This window comes from Aquarana catesbeiana, linkage group LG08 (genome assembly GCF_042186555.1).
Source record: "Aquarana catesbeiana isolate 2022-GZ linkage group LG08, ASM4218655v1, whole genome shotgun sequence".
Taxonomy (NCBI): Eukaryota; Metazoa; Chordata; class Amphibia; order Anura; family Ranidae; genus Aquarana; species Aquarana catesbeiana.
Genome location: NC_133331.1, coordinates 55,327,842 through 55,344,848, shown reverse-complemented (window position 1 = coordinate 55,344,848; position 17,007 = coordinate 55,327,842).

Below are 17,007 nucleotides of genomic sequence, written 5' to 3'. Positions count from 1 at the left end.
CAGGGGCGGGCGACGCAGGCGGAGTTTCACACATGCGTAGTGTATAAAGAGGGGTCTTGCGCACGTGTCGTACGTACGTTCTGTGCGTAGGTGATAGTGGACCAGGACGTTACAAAACGAAGGTAATTTTAAATAATTTTTTTGTTTGTTTTATGGTCATGACTTTGTAGCAAGCGGCCTATATGCCTTGATAGATTGATGAGGCCTACATAGGGAGAAGATGATGAGGGGTTAGCAGGAACCTATAATAAGTGTTTTTTGTCTTGTGACTTTATCTTTTCCAGATATAATGAATCCCCTATTTAAGGATCCAGAGTTCCTTACAGCTTTTATTTCGAAATATCGAGAGATGAGGAATTTGTGGGAGGTGAAACACCCTCAGTATTATGCAAAGCATGTGAGGAAGTCAACGCTGGAGAGACTTCTGTCCTTTGTCCAGGCGACCATCCCGGAAGCAACAATGGAGACATTGCTCAAGAAAATTGGGGTCTTGAGGAACATGTATAAGAGGGAGCATAAGAAGATCCAGGAATCAAGGAGATCAGGAGCATCAGCAGATGATGTTTATGTACCCAGGCTGTGGTACTACAATCAACTCCGTTTTCTTGATGACCAGAATGAAGCCAGGGCATCACTTTCAACCCTTCCCTCCACCCTTCCCTCCACCCCAGCAGAGGCTGATGAGGAGCAAGCTGGGTCAAGCTGGGTCTGGATGAACCGGATATGACCATCTGGAGTCAGGTAAATTATATTAACAAATATTGACTGTACTAATATTAATGATGTTAACTGGATGTTATAATTGTCTAAAATAATTTTGCCCTCAAAATTGTGTATACATATCAATTGACAGTAGTGGCTAAATATGTTTGGCACCTGCTATAAAAAATTAGGGTGTCTGATTAGACTCTTTTATTAAAGAGATGTATTCACATTGAATTTGCTAGTCATGAGAAGCAAATTGTGTGTCATTGATGAACCCCAAATAAAGAAATAAAACTATGTCCTTTTTTTATACACAGGATGAGTCCATCCAGGAGGAATGTGTGGAAAGTGGCAGGCAGGAGGAGACCGGGCCCATGGACAGCCTGGAGGAGGCCGGATTCTCCATCATCCTGGAGGAGGCTGGGCCCAGTGTCAGGCAGGAGGTGGCTGGTCCCAGTGAGGTGGCTGGTCCCAGTGAGGTGGCTGGGCCAAGTGAGGTGGCTGGGCCAAGTGAGGTGGCTGGGCCCAGTAGGAGCATGACCCAATCACAAGTGCTTCCATTCCACCTTCCCAAAAAAAGGGCCAGGAAGGGGACGGTCACATAGGAGGCATCCCTGCGCCTCATGCAAGAGGCCACCCGTTTTTTGAGAAGCCCCCCCGAAGCAGAAGAGTCCTATGGCTGCTACTTAGCCAGCAGGCTTCTTCAAATGGATTGGGAGCAGCATCTCATTTGCGAGCGCCTATTTGGGGAAACTATCCAGAAGGGGCTGCAGGGCACGCTAACCCGAAACACACAATTACATGAGGCAGCCCCCCCTCCTCCTCCTCCTCCTCCTCCTCCTCCTCCTGCCACAACTGAAACACCACAGCCACAGCCTCCAAAGAAGGCTACAGGGAAGGCTGCAGGGAAGGCTGCAGGGCAGCATGGAGGAAAGGCTGCAGGGAAGAGAAGAAAGTGATGACCTGGGTTCAGTCTGGTCTGACAGAAGACGCAGGCTGTTGTAGGACCACAGTCTGGGGACATCTAGATCATCTGCTGGTGCTGTTGATCTCTGGGATTCTTGGACCAGATTGTGCTACCTCTTATATGGACTCCTCAAGATCCCAATTTTCTTGTACACCGACTTTTTCCAGCGTTGACTTCCTCTTTATTTTATTTTGACCATGAATAAATGGATCTTTTTTGAGTTTAGCAAAAGACTTTATGTGTTTTCTTTTAAATCATTGATTTTACACACAATGTTAAATTAACAAGGGACAACAATCTCATTGAGTTTGAAAAAACACACCAAAAATACATTACTAATGTTAATAATGTTCAAGTGGTAAGTCTTGAAAATAAAAAAATCTACATAACCAAAAACGGTGCTTTGGGTTAACTTTATCTAAAAACTAAAAAATAATCACTTCACTAGAAAAACAAAACTAGAATAATGGGTTCTTTGTGGTAACTTTACAAACCTAAAAAAAAAAAATAAAGTAAAAAGTATTATTAGTATGGAAACATTGTTTTTAAAAAGCATACTATATCATTCATGAGATCAAAGAGAAAAAGAATCCAGAAATCAGTTTGGGAGAACTCTGATTATGAACAGCAAAACACCTTCGTTCTTTAGAGCATTCGTAAAGAAGAAATAAAATGCGCTGCATTCAACGATCACAGATTTTGCAGCGTGATGAATGTGCTACCTACAATACGAACACTAGTTTTACTAGACCGAGTGCTTCCGTTTAGTTTTTGCTTATGAGCATGCATCATTTTTTTGTCCGTCGGACTAGCATACAGACGAGCGGACTTCGGGGTCCGTCGTAGTTACGACGTAAAGATTTGAAGCATGTTTCAAATCTAAAGTCCGTCGGATTTGAGGCTAAAAAAGTATGTTGAAAGTCCGGAGAAGCCCACACACGATCGGATTACCAGCCAGCTTTAGTCCGTCAGCGTCCGTTGGACTTTTGTAGCTGAAAACGCGGTATTAGTCTGTACGGTTCAATATTGAATTGGCCCACCCTTTGCAGCTATAACAGCTTCAACTCTTCTGGGAAGGCTGTCCACAAGGTTTAGGAGTGTGTCTATGGGAATGTTTGACCATTCTTCCAGAAGCACATTTGTGACTGGCTCGCAGTCTCCACTCTAATTCATCCATAAGGAGCAGGGCCCTCTGATTCCTACTGTATTAAAGTGTATTGTATTTGTACTGTCTACCCTCAAGTTGTAAAGCGATGCGTAAACTGTTGGCGCTATATAAATCCTCTATAATAATAATCCAAAAGGTGTTCTATTGGGTTGCGGTCAGGACTCTGTGTAGGCCAATCAAGTTCCTCCACTCTAAACTCACTCACTCATGTCTTTATAGACCTTGCTTTGTGCACTGGTCCTATTCATTTGGTGGAGGGGGGATTATGGGGTTGGGTTGTTTTTCAGGGGTTGGGCTTGGCCCCTTAGTTCCAGAGAAGGGAATTCTTAAGGCGTCAGCATACCAAGACATTTTGGACAATTTCATAATCCCAACTTTGTGGGAACAGTTTAGGGATGGCCCCTTCCTGTTCCAAAATGACTGCTCACCAGTGCACAAAGCAAGGTCCATAAAGACATGGATGAGTGAGTTTGGGGGGGAGGAACTTGACTTGCCTGCACAGAGTCCTGACTTCAACCTGACAGAACACCTTTGGGATAAATTAGAGCGGAGACTGCAAGCCAGGCCTTCTCGTCCACATTAGTGCCTGACCTCACAAATGCATTTCTGGAAGAATGGTCAAACATTCCCATAGACACACTCCTAAACCTTAAGGACAGCCTTCCCAGAAGAGTTGAAGCTGTTATAGCTGCAAAGGGTGGGCCAACTCAATACTGAACCCTACGGACTAAGACTGAGATGCCATTAAAGTTTATGTGCGTGTAAAGGAAGGCATCCCTATACTTTTGGTAATATAGTGTACTTAAGCATGATGCATGGCTTTTGGCAATTTTTTTCCTGTAATTATGGCACTGGATCATTGCAGATATTCGGTTCTAAATCCAGAACTAAATCTGCGATGCTGAGGAAGAATCTAGCATTTTCTCAAACACAAACAGCAATGCTAAACTCCACCAAACGAAACCCTCATTACTATTTGCAGTCGAAATAAACTCTGAAGGTTTTTACGACGGAGTTCCGACGGAATTCCGCTCAAGCTGTCTTGCATACACACGATCACACCAAATTCCGACCGTCCAGAACGCTGCGACGTACAGCACGTATGATGGGACTAGAAAACAGAAGTTCAACAGCCAGTAGCCAATAGCTTCCGTCTCGTACTTGCTTCAGAGCATGCTTCATTTTTGGTACGTCAGAACAGCATACAGACGAGCGGTTTTTCCGATAGTAATTTGTTCCATCGGAAAAATATAGAACATGTTCTCTAAGCTTGTCTGAATTTTCAGAAAAAGTCCGATGGGGCATACACAAGGTTGGAATATACGATGAAAAGCTCCCATCGGACTCTTTCTGTCGGAAATTCCGCTTGTGTGTACGCGGCATTAGACTTGCTGTCTATTGTGGGACTTAAATGGGTAACTCCACTTTCGTGGGAAAAAAAAATAGCAATTTGCAAATAAAGAAAAAAATAATACAGCATATACAATTGTGACACAAGTCATATTGTAATTGAATTTTATTAAAAATTACCTTTCCTTTTCAATCTGCAGCCGTTATAATTTTCTGTAAATGCACAGAGTATGTACTGACCACTCCCCAGAAACATCATTTCCTGCTTGTGTGATTGGCTCACAAATTTTCCCAGAAGTCCACACTAAGATACAAGTCAGATTTCAGGTATCCCCTGCAACAAAAATGTCATTTTTGGTGAGATACTACCAGCAGGAACATGTCTAAAGGGATGCAGGCCCAGTAGATTTCCTCATTAGTGCTGTGCAGGTGTACAACTGATAGATAATTATAAAACCACTCCCATTAGACCCACTGAGCACAGAAGCACAGAGAAACACACAGTGATTTCTTCAGAATAACAAAAGGTAGGAATCTGCAACAGGTACAGTGTATAAGGGCGCTCTGAGCATAAGGACCAAGCAGACAGTACATATAAAAGATAAAAAGAAAAATAGCTGCGTTAAAGATTTATACAGGTTATAGTGATAAACCAATATAGAACAAATAGGTGAAATTCAAAAATTGAAATAATAATGGTATGATAACCCAAAAAATAGGTGAATATTAAAAATAACAATAAAAATAATAATAATGAAAATATAATTGCAAAACACAATGTTGTAAATATTGTGACAATACAATATAATCTTCCACCACCATTGAGTGCTGATCACCATAAGGAATGTGCGCTTACCAGAGGCAAGCAAATAACAGCTTGCGGCTATAACCCAGCCAAGGCCTTTAATTTGGGGATCATGAATGGATCAACCGGGACTCCGTGTAGCCGACACCCGAGACAAAAGTGGATAATAAGCATGTAAAGCCGGCTGGGTTGCGAGCGCCCGTCCGCTCGGAAGGTCTACCGCAATGACGTCAGCACGTCCTGTCCGCCCGACATACGTTTTGTCATAAATTGACGTCGTCTGGCGCACTCAGTACATATAAAAGAGCAGAGGTCCAATGGTGTATCTTCTCACACTTAGGGCTGCACTCACAAGGAGAAGCAATCTCTAAAGGAAAAACAGACAAAAAAAGAGAGGCGCCTCTAAGTACAACTGATAGATAATTATAAAACCACTCCCATTAGACCCACTTAGCACAGAAGCACAGAGAAACAGAATAACAAAAGGTAGGAATCTGCAACAAAAGTTGTTATAATCCTTGCAATGTACATCGATCACCCAGAGGTGAATGTTTTTTTTCTCAGTAAAAGTGGAGTTACGCTTTAAGAGAACCTGTCAGAAAACTAAAACTAGTAGTTAGTTAATACTCACCATTCCCACTGTCCAAGCTGCAACACTACTCCGTAGAAGATGATCTTCGTCTGAGGTCTACTGACCCCAATAACCCCAATTACCACCCCTGTAATAGGACATACCCAAACAAGGACCTTTATGGCAGGATCACTGGATATTATTTCAATGAAAGCTGCAAATTTAAATGAACTGAAAAAGAATTATGAAATTACAATAACTTGTGAAAGGTCACGTGAGTTTTTGGGCTTTGATCTACTTTAATTAACATTAATAATTAGCGCCCTGAGTGCTTGTTGGGCCGCTGAGGCCAGTGCCCATGTGTTCCCAGCCTGGGCAGAAGAGGGCCATCCATCACTGAAGCTCATTAAAATGTGTTACCAAGAAAGACTCGACTTTAATCATGACATCCTCCCAGTTTCCAACTTTTTCTTTCCCCAGTGCAGATATTCTTTCTCCTTTCTCTTCCTATGAACTATGATAAAAAAAAAATATTTTTTTCATGCCAAGAAGTCTGTCCCAGGGGGTAGACAGACTGCAACATACATCCAGCACTTCAAGGGCAGCAGAGGGAAGAGCTGCTATGCAGAGTTTGTGTCAGCCTGCTGCAACCGTTGCTTCGGCGTTTGGATGTCAGCCTCAATATCTGTTTGCTGTGACAGCTTTCAAAGCACGGAGAGGAGCAGAAACAGAGCTGGTGTAATTACCCAATTACAGCCACATTTCTCCAGTGCCCTACCTGCACCCAACCTGAGATTATGGAGCTTGAGCAGACTTTGCACTTCATTTAACATTACACCCCTGGTTTGCAGGCTTAAACCCTACTGTTTAAAGGAAACCCTGTTCACAGTTTATTTATTTTTTACTTCAGATATATATGTGGATAAAAACACTATTATTGTTACTATTATTTTACAGGATTTATATAGTGCCAACAATTTGCACAGCACGACGCTTCATGAATAGCAGGAGACAGTACAGTTACAATACAATTCAATACAAGAGGGTTAGGAGAATATTCTTAATCGGAAAGGCTGGCAACTCGGCGTGCTCTTGAATAAGGCCGGGTTCACACTTATGCCCTGTACACACGGTCGGACTTTGTTCGGACATTCCGACAACAAAATCCTAGGATTTTTTTCCGATGAATGTTGGCTCAAACTTGTCCTGCATACACACGATCACACAAAGTTGTCGGAAAATCCGATCGTTCTGAGCGCGGTGACGTAAAACACGTACGTCGGGACTATAAACGGGGCAGTGGCCAATAGCTTTCATCTCTTTATTTATTCTGAGCATGCGTGGCACTTTGTCCGTCCGAAAATTTTATATCCTGCTCTCAAACTTTGTGTGTCGGAAAATCCGATGGAAAATGTGTGATGGAGCCTACACACGGTCGGAATTTCCGACAACAAGGTCCTATCACACATTTTCCGTCGGAAAATCAGACCGTGTGTACGGGGCATTATGCAAATTGGATGCGGATTTTCCCCGCATCAAATTCGCATTACAGGAGACTGTGACCGGCTCTCAATAGAGCTTGTTCACACAGCTCGGGAGTGGCCACAGTCTGCACTGGAAAAGGGTCCTGTGTGTCTTTGGCTTGATTTGCACCTGAAACGGAGAACAGGAACGCACCGGATCCCCTGCTGCGAGATGCAGCTTGTGTGAACCCGGCCTTAAAGTGTTACTAAACCCAGGACCCTGCGTTCACTATATCTGGTCACCCACAGTACACAGAACATGGAAATGCATAGCTCCCAACTGTCCCTGATTTCGAGGGACTGTCCCTGATTTCGAGGGACTGTCCCTGATTTGGAGCAATGTCTCTCTGTCCCTCTTTCCCCCTCATTTGTCCCTCATTTTGGTCTGATCTATATAGTTGTATATAAAATGCACTTTTTATTTTTCAAAAAGTGTTTCCCAGTGCTAAACCTTTCATCCAATTTCTAAATTGCAGCATTTGTAAATTTTAAAAGCCAATATAAAGGAATATTAGTGGTAAAAAAAAAAACCTTGTGGATTTCATTAACCTTTTTTTTGGTTAATTCTCCTTTAAGAGGATGTGTCAGGGGGCGTGTCCTATGCCTACATACATTTGCTAGTAGGTGTCCCTCATTCCCATCTCAAAATGTTGGAAGGTGTGGGAAATGCAATTATTTTAGTAAATATAAACTGCTAAATATCTTTTCTCATCAGCAGTATATAGCAGTCTTGTGACTTCTATCAGTGTCTGGTGAAGCTTGTAGGAGGAGTTTTCATACTGCACTGAGTGTGTATAGGGATCAGGTCATCTGCTTGTCTTGCAAACCTTCCCAAAGGAGTGTTATTGTTGCAGCCTCTCAATCCAGCACTGATCCGTGGCTGGATGTGCACCCTCTGTCTGGACAAGTCTGGACAGTGCTGATTGGCCCTGTGCTGATCACATGCACTGTCCCAAGAAAAAAAAACTCTCTAGCATTACAAACCAAACTGAGCATGTGCAGCCTGGCTCCAAAGGCTCTGTCTTATCCGGACTTGTCCAGGAGGACAGTGCAGGGAGGGGAGGATCTGTGCATACAGGATCAAGCAGCCTTTTTACACAATGCGGAGGATTAACCCCTTAGGTTCCACAGGGACTATAGCAAACATACTTTACTGTATATACAGACTGATTTTTACTGTTGTGGGTTTAGTAACACTTTAAAGTACTTTTTTACTACATAGGTACAGGGTATACACAAGAGAGATCATGTAGGCACGTGGCCTGATGCATGAATCCTTTTAAAACGTTTATTTTAAAGAGATTGGTACATACAGAAAATACCACGTATTCATAGGTGGCTGAGTTACAAGAGTGATAGCACTAAAACAAATGGAAATACATGTAAAATGATGCTCATACAAGGCATAAAAGGTGAATATTCGGCTAACGCATTTCGAGGATTTTCCTCATCCTCAGAGCCTTAAAAACCGGGTCTGGTCTGTATGTTAAAATAGTGAGGGCTGGATGGATGATGTATCACGGGGTGAGTATTGACCATACAGGAGGGTTATTTTTCACTGTAGTGATATTCTTTTTGCATCACAGCGCTCTTAGCACCATGGGAGTGTGTATAGAGATCAGGTCATCTGCTGGTCTTGCAAACCTTCCCAATGGAGTGTTATTGTTGCAGCCTCTCAATCCAGCACTGATCCTTGGCTGGAGGTGCACGTGGGGACAAGCTTTCCTACCAGTGGGCCTTTGGTGGAGCTGTGTAGATGCCCCTGCTATATTCCAGCCGTACGCCACTATTCGTCGTTGCCGCTCTCAGTGTGAGTGCTTGGAGGGATGGAAGGATGCCACTGCCCACTGTGACAGGTACAGGGTATATACTAACGTGTTTCAGCTATAAAACCTTCATTAAAGCATACAAAAATTAGTTTAAAAACTGATATTTATAGCATAACAAACCCTCTATACAGAAAGAAGAGGGTTAGGAGGCCTCTGCTCATGAGATTAGTATCTATGCATTACCTGTGTGTTTGTTAAAGTGGAGCTCCACCCAAAAGGGGAAGCTCCGCTTGTTTGCACCCTCCCCCCTCCACTGCCACATTTGGTACTTTTTTGGGGGAAGAGAGAGCGGGTACCTGGTTTTGACAGTCTTTTAAGACACATCACTGGTCCCAGAAGACTGCAGGACCATTGAAAAGGCACTGCGCGACTCGCACATGTGCAGTAGGAAACAGGGTATGAAGCCGCAAGGGTTCGCTTCCTGTTTCCCTTACTAGAGATGCCCGCGCCTGCCCCCATAGCCGACTGAAGCGGTGAGGACATTGCAGGATCCCTGTACAGGTACGTGTCCTTATATTAAAAGCCAGCAGCTACAGTATACAGTAGCTGCAGACTTTTAATTTTTTTCTGAAGGAGCATGGAGTTCCTATTTAATAATTTGAAAACCTTGTTTTTGTATTTAAATTATACATGTAATGGGAACAGGCCAATTGTTGCAATAAATTATATAGTATAGATAATTAATATATAATTATTACATTTAAACATTTATTATATTTATTAAAAACAAAAAAGCTGTTTTGGGCAGCAAAAAGGGGGCCTTCTCAATATTAAGTGGGTGGTTATGGCTGATTATTGTGTATATAAACTGTACAAAGTTTATGGGGCAGGACCCCACCAGATTTATTCACCCAGTTTACTTTACAATTCAGCATCAGTTTTCCTGGATGACCCCAGCACTTGCTTCCCACCTACCCATGGTCAACACCCTGCCAAATGAGAATTTTTTATTTTTTTGAAAATTCTGTTTATTGTTTCTAAGGCATAACATACAACATTGGACGTGTCAATGGGACACTGTCCACAATAGGTCAACTGACCTATATCTCCTAACTAACAAAGACCAACTATCTAAACCCCCCCCTCCACCCTTCCTCACAATTCCCCCCCTCCCTCCACCCACGAACCACAGCTCGACATAAGAAAGGATGCTGCAATTCTCTATCAAGGTATTAGAACTAGAACCTGTGAATTATTCATATAACAATGGTCACAACATTAATTCTTATATAAGTATTCCTTTGTACTAAATGAGGCCTCCAAAGGACTTATTCAGCTAATTACATCATCAGTAGTGAGTATTTATCCAACTGTGGCATTAGAATTAAACCACGAGTGCCATACTTTATCTAATTTTTTCATGCAACCTCTAGCCTCATACGTAGCTTTGTAATAAGGTAACATGAAGTTTACTAGGCCCTTCCAGGAAGAGATATTGGTGCCTCTGATTTTTTCCAGGCCAGCAAAATAGCCTTCCTACCTTCCTGGTTGGTACTACATCATCCACCAGACCCAGCAGACAAACCCTGACAGTCATTGGTATCGGTACTGATATTAATTCTTGAATACAATACAAGATGTGATGTCATCCCAAAATCTTTGGATATGAGGGCAGTGCCAAAAAATGTGATCAGGATCCGCAGGTGAGTGAGAACATCTCCAACACTCTGCGGGGGCCGTGGGGAAGATCTTGTTCAGTCTAGCTGGGGTATAATAGCTTCTATGTAGAAACTTAAACTGGATCAACCTGTCCCTTGCAGAAACCAGATGTTTAAACGGTTGGATCCATAGATCATCCCAATCCTCCCCCTGCACCTCTGGAACCTCCGACTCCCATTTCTCCAGGGCCGGTCCCAGGCGGGTGCACGGGGTGCAGTGCACCCGGGCGCCAGAGAGGTGGGGGCGCTGAAGCGCCAGAGTGCTCCCCTCCCTCCTCCTCCTCCTCCTCCTCTCCGTGTCCAGAGCAGGCTCCCTCCGCACGGCCGCTGTGTTTTTCGCTGCTGCCCATCCCCCCTCCCTCCTTCTCCTGTCAGAGAAGGAGAGCAGCCGCCTGAGATCGGAGCGGCTGGTCTCTGTGTGGAGAGAGACCAGCCGCTCAGTGACTTCGCTGAGGGGGAGAGCGGTCCGTGCCTGCAGCCTGACAGGCTGACACAGGTTCTCCTCCTCTGTCTCTCACTCCCGCGGCCCCCCCAAGCCTGTCTAGATAACTGCTCTTCACCCGGGCGGCGCGGCTGCACACTGTCCTCTCTAGCTGCCGCCCGGGTTTTAATGGGTCTCTAGAGTACTAATAGAGGGAGGTTTGTCTCTGGGGCGGTTTGTACTAATCGAGGGGGATTTGTCCTGGGGGGTCACTGGTCAGTACTAATGGGGGGATTGTCCTGGTGGGGGGTCTGTACCAATAGAGGGGGGAGCATTGTCCCGGAGGTCTGTACTAAAGGAGGGGGCTTTGTCCTGGTGGGGGGTCTGTACTAATGGAGGGGGGTTGTCCTGGGGGGGTCTGTACTAATGAAGGGGGGATTTGTCCTAGGGGGGTCTGTACTAATGGGGGGGTTGTCCTGGGGGGGTCTGTACTAAAGGAGGGGGGTTTGTCCTGGTGGGGAGTCTGTACTAATGGGGGGGTTGTCCTGGGGGGGTCTGTACTAATGGGGGGGCTTGTCCTGGGGGGGTCTGTACTAATGGAGGGGGTTTGTCCTGGGGGAGTCTGTATTAATGGGGGGTTGTCCTGGGGGGTCTGTACTAATGGGGGGCTTGTCCTGGGGGGGTCTGTACTAATGAAGGGGGGATTTGTCCTGGGGGGTCTGTACTAATGGGGGGGGGTTGTCCTGGGGGGGTCTGTACTAAAGGAGGGGGGTTTGTCCTGGAGGGGGGTCTGTACTAATGGAGGGGATTTGTCCTGGTGGGGGGTCTGTACTAATGGGGGGGCTTGTCCTGGGGGGGTCTGTACTAATGGAGGGGATTTGTCCTGGTGGGGGGTCTGTACTAATGGGGGGGCTTGTCCTGGGGGGTCTGTACTAATGGAGGGGGGGTTGTCCTGGGGGGTCTGTACTAATGAAGGGGGATTTGTCCTGGGGGTGGCTGTACTAATGGAGGGATCTTGCCCTGGGGGGGTCTGCACTAATGGGGGGGTTGTCTTGGGGGGGTCTGTACTAATGGAGGGGGGTTTGTCCTGGTGGGGGGTCTGTACTAATGAAGGGGGGATTTGTCCTGGGGGGGTCTGTACTAATGGGGGGGTTGTCCTGGTGGGGGTCTGTACTAAAGGAGGGGGGTTTGTCCTGGTGGGGAGTCTGTACTAATGGGGGGGTTTTCCTGGGGGGTCTGTACTAATGGGGGGGCTTGTCCTGGGGGGGTCTGTACTAATGGAGGGGGTTTGTCCTGGGGGAGTCTGTATTAATGGGGGGTTGTCCTGGGGGGTCTGTACTAATGGGGGGGGCTTGTCCTGGGGGGGTCTGTACTAATGAAGGGGGGATTTGTCCTGGGGGGTCTGTACTAATGGGGGGGTTGTCCTGGGGGGTCTGTACTAATGAAGGGGGATTTGTCCTGGGGGTGGCTGTACTAATGGAGGGATCTTGCCCTGGGGGGGTCTGCACTAATGGGGGGGTTGTCTTGGGGGGTCTGTACTAATGTAGGGGGGTTTTGTCCTGGTGGGGGGTCTGTACTAATGGAGGGGGGTTCTCCTGGGGGGGTCTGTACTAATGGAGGGGGCTTTGTCATGGTGGGGGTCTGTACTAATGGAGGGGGGTTGTCCTGGGGGGTCTGTACTAATGAAGGGGGGATTTGTCCTGGGGGGTCTGTACTAATGGCGGGGATTTGTCCTAGGGGGGTCTGTACTAATGGAGGGGGGGTTTTCCTGGGGGGTCTGTACTAATGGAGGTGGGGTTTGTCCTGTTGGGGTCCGTACTAATAGAGGGGGGTTGTCCTGGGGGGTCTGTACTAATGAATGGGGGATTTGTCCTGGGGGGGTCTGTACCAAAGGAGGGGGTTTATCCTGGGGGGTCTGTACCAATGGAGGGGGGGTGTTTGTCCGGGGGAGTCTGTACTAATGGAGGGGGGTTTGTCCTGGGGGTCTGTACTAATGGAGGGGGGTTTGTCCTGGTGGGGGGTCTGTACTAATGGAGGAGGGGTTTGTCCTGTGGGGGTCTGTACTAGTGGAGGGGGGTTCTCCTGGGGGGGTCTACACTGCAGCTGCGGGCTTTTCTTTTGCCCCTTCCCCTCCCTCTCCTCCGCACGTGCACTGCTATACTAGTGAGCGGTGCTGGCCGGCACAGCCTCCCACTATGTTTCTTCCCCTGCCTTCATATCAGCCAGGGAAAAAATAGAATAGAAAAAGGAGCATAGAAGAGGATTGTGGGACATGTAGTCCCGAGGACTGACAGCCCCACTGTAACACGGAAACTGCAGCCCACACAGCATGCTCAGCTGAATGGGAGAGAGAGAGAGACAGGAGCCTGGGAAAGCTTTCAGGGAAGTACACCCTGGACTCCAGAGGGAGAGGGGAGTGCTGAGGGAACACCATCAGAGAGGGAACCCCACTGCCCTGCACCACCAGAGGGAAAGACACACAGCCTAGCGCCATCCCTGGTGGAGAAAGGAATGGAGTCATTGCCGGAATACAGATCTGGGTGCTACCCAGCGGAGTCACCACGGGCAATTCAGAGTGAGCTGACTCCTGATCAGAGGAACCGTTGCTGTATCGCTGGGTCAGGTGAGAGGGCCGATCGGCCATTATCTACTAACGTCCATAGGAACTGCAGTCTCTGACCATCTTCTTGTTCTGACCATCTCTTGTATAATGTCTGCAGTCTCTGACCATCTCCTGCACTATGTCTGCTGTCTCTGACCATCTCCTGCACTATGTCTGCAGTCTCTGACCATCTCCTGTATCATGTCTGCAGTCTCTGACCATCTCCTGTATTATATCTGCAGTCTCTGACCATCTCTTGTATAATGTCTGCAGTCTCTGACCATCTCTTGTATAATGTCTGCAGTCTCTGACCATCTCTTGTATCATGTCTGCAGTCTCTGACCATCTCTTGTATCATGTCTGCAGTCTCTGACCATCTCTTGTATCATGTCTGCAGTCTCTGACCATCTCTTGTAGCATATCTGCAGTCTCTGACCATCTCTTGTATAATGTCTGCAGTCTCTGACCATCTCTTGTATCATGTCTGCAGTCTCTGACCATCTCTTGTATCATGTCTGCAGTCTCTGACCATCTCTGGTATCATGTCTGCAGTCTCTGACCATCTCTTGTATCATGTCTGCAGTCTCTGACCATCTCTTGTATCATGTCTGCAGTCTCTGACCATCTCTTGTAGCATATCTGCAGTCTCTGACCATCTCCTGTATCATGTCTGCAGTCTCTGACCATCTCCTGTATCATGTCTGCAGTCTCTGACCATCTCCTGTATCATGTCTGCAGTCTCTGACCATCTCCTGTACCATGTCTGGAGTCTCTGACCATCTCCTGTATCATGTCTGCAGTCTCTGACCATCTCTTGCACTATGTCTGCAGTCTCTGACCATCTCCCGTATCATGTCTGCAGTCTCCTGTACTATGTCTGCAGTCTCTGACCATCTCCTGTACTATGTCTGCAATCTCTGACCATCTCCTGTATTATGTCTGCAGTCTCTGACCATCTCCTGCACTATGTCTGCAGTCTCTGATCATCTCCTGTATCATGTCTGCAGTCTCTGACCATCTCCTGTATCATGTCTGCAGTCTCTGACGATCTCCTGTATCATGTCTGCAGTCTCTGACCATCTCCTGTATCATGTCTGCAGTCTCTGACCATCTCCTGTAACATGTTTGCAGTCTCTGACCATCTCCTTTACCATGTTTGCAGTCTCTGACCATCTCCTTTACCATGTCTGAAGTCTCTGATCACCTCTTGTACCATGTCTGCAGTCTCTGACCATCTCCTGCACTATGTCTGCAGTCTCTGACCATTTCCTGTATCATGTCTTCAGTCTCTGACCATCTCCTGTACTATGTCTGCAGTCTCTGACCATCTCCTGTACTATGTCTGCAGTCTCTGATCATCTCCTGTATCATGTCTGCAGTCTCTGACCATCTCCTGCACTATGTCTGCAGTCTCTGATCATCTCCTGTATCATGTCTGGAGTCTCTGACCATCTCCTGTATCATGTCTGCAGTCTCTGACCATCTCCTGTATCATGTCTGCAGTCTCTGACCATCTCCTGTATCATGTCTGCAGTCTCTGATCATCTCCTGTATCATGTCTGGAGTCTCTGACCATCTCCTGTATCATGTCTGCAGTCTCTGACCATCTCCTGTATCATGTCTGCAGTCTCTGACCATCTCCTGTAACATGTTTGCAGTCTCTGACCATCTCCTTTACCATGTCTGAAGTCTCTGATCACCTCTTGTACCATGTCTGCAGTCTCTGATCATCTCCTGTACCATGTCTGGAGTCTCTGACCATCTCTTGTATCATGTCTGCAGTCTCTGACCATCTCCTGTATTATGTCTGCAGTCTCTGACCATCTCCTGCACTATGTCTGCAGTCTCTGACCATCTCCTGTACTATGTCTGCTGTCTCTGACCATCTCCTGCACTATGTCTGCAGTCTCTGACCATCTCCTGTATCATGTCTGCAGTCTCTGACCATCTCCTGTATTATATCTGCAGTCTCTGACCATCTCTTGTATAATGTCTGCAGTCTCTGACCATCTCTTGTATAATGTCTGCAGTCTCTGACCATCTCTTGTATCATGTCTGCAGTCTCTGACCATCTCTTGTATCATGTCTGCAGTCTCTGACCATCTCTTGTATCATGTCTGCAGTCTCTGACCATCTCTTGTATCATGTCTGCAGTCTCTGACCATCTCTTGTAGCATATCTGCAGTCTCTGACCATCTCCTGTATCATGTCTGCAGTCTCTGACCATCTCCTGTATCATGTCTGCAGTCTCTGACCATCTCCTGTATCATGTCTGCAGTCTCTGACCATCTCCTGTATCATGTCTGCAGTCTCTGACCATCTCCTGTATCATGTCTGCAGTCTCTGACCATCTCCTGTATCATGTATGCAGTCTCTGACCATCTCCTGTATCATGTCTGCAGTCTCTGACCATCTCCTGTACCATGTCTGCAGTCTCTGACCATCTCCTGTATCATGTCTGCAGTCTCTGACCATCTCCTGTACCATGTCTGGAGTCTCTGACCATCTCCTGTATCATGTCTGCAGTCTCTGACCATCTCTTGCACTATGTCTGCAGTCTCTGACCATCTCCCGTATCATGTCTGCAGTCTCCTGTACTATGTCTGCAGTCTCTGACCATCTGCTGTACTATGTCTGCAATCTCTGACCATCTCCTGTATTATGTCTGCAGTCTCTGACCATCTCCTGCACTATGTCTGCAGTCTCTGATCATCTCCTGTATCATGTCTGCAGTCTCTGACCATCTCCTGTATCATGTCTGCAGTCTCTGACCATCTCCTGTATCATGTCTGCAGTCTCTGACCATCTCCTGTATCATGTCTGCAGTCTCTGACCATCTCCTGTATCATGTCTGCAGTCTCTGACCATCTCCTGTATCATGTCTGCAGTCTCTGACCATCTCCTGCACTATGTCTGCAGTCTCTGACCATTTCCTGTATCATGTCTTCAGTCTCTGACCATCTCCTGTACTATGTCTGCAGTCTCTGACCATCTCCTGTACTATGTCTGCAGTCTCTGATCATCTCCTGTATCATGTCTGCAGTCTCTGACCATCTCCTGCACTATGTCTGCAGTCTCTGATCATCTCCTGTATCATGTCTGGAGTCTCTGACCATCTCCTGTATCATGTCTGCAGTCTCTGACCATCTCCTGTAACATGTTTGCAGTCTCTGACCATCTCCTTTACCATGTTTGCAGTCTCTGACCATCTCCTTTACCATGTCTGAAGTCTCTGATCACCTCTTGTACCATGTCTGCAGTCTCTGACCATCTCCTGCACTATGTCTGCAGTCTCTGACCATTTCCTGTATCATGTCTTCAGTCTCTGACCATCTCCTGTACTATGTCTGCAGTCTCTGACCATCTCCTGTACTATGTCTGCAGTCTCTGATCATCTCCTGTATCATG